Source organism: Silurus aristotelis (assembly GCF_946808225.1).
Source record: "Silurus aristotelis genome assembly, chromosome: 17".
NCBI classification, from domain to species: Eukaryota; Metazoa; Chordata; class Actinopteri; order Siluriformes; family Siluridae; genus Silurus; species Silurus aristotelis.
In genome coordinates this window covers 12,321,918-12,324,450 of record NC_139590.1, presented here as the reverse complement: position 1 = coordinate 12,324,450, position 2,533 = coordinate 12,321,918, and the positions used below count along the sequence as shown (strand labels likewise).

The window sequence follows — 2,533 nt, the reverse complement described above, 5'->3', positions numbered from 1 at the left end:
TGCATAAAGTAAATAAAATGTGCCTTTCTCCCAGGTGTTTAATCTGTCTATCAAAATAGATAAACGTGTGTCCTTGTGTCTTGTAAATTCCGTCACATAACCTGCATGTAAACTACATCATGTATTTGACAATCATGACTTCTAAATAAGTGTCTGAATTCCCCTTTTTGGAAGGTTTCTGCAGTTTGCTGTTACAGAAATGAATAAAGAGATTTGATTTGGTCAGGAAAGATCACTGGGGTTCTTCATATTACACTTCATAATGTGTTTAAACTGAAACACACATTTTTCCTTTTATGCAAATGATCACATGGTAGAGATCATACGGTGCAACATGGGATTAGACTGGACGATTATTTCACCTAGTGAATCGTAGGCAATGCGTCATTCAAGTGGCTATGTATTTGCTAGTCAGTGTTCGCAACACAGTAAATAAAATTTTTTTTTTTTATTATTTATCTTTTTTATTTTTATTTTTTTTGCGAGAGTGTCTTTGAACCTCTCTGACAGTACAACATATGACACCATTTTGGAGCCAAAAAGAAATTGCCTTGATTGTTTCACATTTGGAACATTCCAAAAATATATATGAGCATTAGGCAGATATTATCCATCTGTTTGTATCTATATTGTCTAATTGATCACTTGCTCTTTAATCTATGTGGAGTTTGGGTCTATCATATCCATATGTCTGATTAATCTCTATATAATCATTTTAATTAGGTTTTAATCTAGAAATCCTCAATCGATCTGTGTAATCTGTTCTAACTGATTGATGGATGGATAGATAGATATGGATTTAAAATCTATACATTTTGTATGTCAAATATGACCATTCATATCTAGTCTATAATCTATATAGCTGGTAAATCTCTAATCTCTATAAAATCTAATCTGTATCTACCTTGAATCTTTGTCACGATATAAATTTCAGCTATTTGATCTTGTTCTTTCTCTTTTTTTCAATGCAGCTGCTGCTTTATAGCATTGTATTCCTTTTGTTGTTACCGTCTGCTCTGTTCGAGTATTTTGAGTAAATTGTTAGACGCCAGTTCAGACCTCGTCCGTTCCTTTCATATTTATAACCTTCTTACGGCGTGTTTGCTTAAATCCAGTGGGTGTGTTTTGTGTTTTTATTTTTTTTTTCTTCATTAAGACATTGAAATCTCCCTTAAGCCTGTTACAAAGCTTCACTTTTTTTTATGACTTCACACAGCTTCCTTTTTATTGTCTTCATAAAACTCCTGGCTGAATTTCATTTCCGTCATGTCTGTGGCAGCATAATTTAATTCCCGCTCTGGCCTTTAGTGCATGTGGGTGTGTGTGTGGAGGCTTGTAATTGGAAATTAAAACTTTGTGCTGCTTAATTTATTCGTATCTTATTTAATTTGCTCTGATTTATGCTGCTTTGGACGCAAGGCCGAATAGAAAGCCAGCACAATCCACGTAGTCTTACTGGACTGGACTCGGGTGCCTTTAATTGAATAAAATATTTGCACTTTTATGGATCCACGTCACAAGGTAGTATTCGTTCACGTGATCTAGTGAAATAAAGCTGCATTAGGAAAACCAACAGTCTTTTTGTGGGTTTTTCTTTAGTCTACTCCGTTGTGCAATTTATCTCAATTAAGATAGAAATGCCACAAGAGCAACACTGAGACATTTGACTTTGCATGGTTTTTGCACCACTGAGAACATGGAGTCATTTAGTGAAGCTAAAGGTCAGTAAGTATCGGCCCAAAAAAACACTTCGGCCTGTTTTTATATACAGTGGGTACGGAAAGTATTCAGACCCCCTTAAATTTTTCACTGTTATATTGCAGCCATTTGATAAATAATTTAAGTTCATTTTTCTTCCTCATTAATGTACACACAGCTCCCCATACTGACAGAAAAACACAGTATTGTTGACGCACTCTTTTGATCTAATATAGCCATGAGTCTTTTTGGGAAAGATCAAGTTTTTCACACTTGGATTTGGGGATCCTCTGCCATTCCTCCTTGCAGATCTTTTCCAGTTCTGTCAGGTTGAATGGTAAACGTTGGTGGACAGCCATTTTTAGGTCTCTCCAGAGATGCTCAACTGGGTTTAAGTCAGGGCTCTGGCTGGGCCAGAACAGTCACGGAATCGTTGTGAAGCCACTCCTTCGTTATTTTAGCTGTGTGCTTAGGGTCATTGTCTTGTTGAAAGGTAAACCTTCGGCCCAGTCTGAAATCCAGAGCACTCTGGAGAAGGTTTTTGTCCAGGATATCCCTGTACTTGGCCGCATTCATTTTTCCTTTGATTGCAACCAGTTATCCTGTCCCTGCAGCTGAAAAACACCCCACAGCATGATGCTGCCACCACCATGCTTCACTGTTGGGACTGTATCTCATCATCTCATCTAGGTCTCATCAGACCAGAGAATCTTATTTCTCACCATCTTGGAGTCTTTCAGGTGTTTTTCTTTTTTTTTTTTTTTTTTAAGCAAACTCCATGCGGGCTTTCATGTGTCTTGAACTGAGGAGAGGCTTCCGTCGGGCCACTCCGTCA

The 2,533-nt window shown here is 37.3% G+C and overlaps 1 protein-coding gene across 1 annotated transcript in view; it reads left to right on the top strand.

Annotated features, from left to right (window-relative positions):
- Positions 1-230, top strand: part of tmem104 (transmembrane protein 104) — a 48,555-nt gene extending 48,325 nt beyond the window's left edge. Inside the window, exon 10 of the mRNA XM_083565671.1 lies at positions 1-230. This exon is cut by the window's left edge and continues 2,318 nt beyond it. The gene's annotated coding sequence lies outside the window, so the exon portion shown is untranslated.
- The last annotated feature ends 2,303 nt before the right edge of the window (positions 231-2,533 follow it).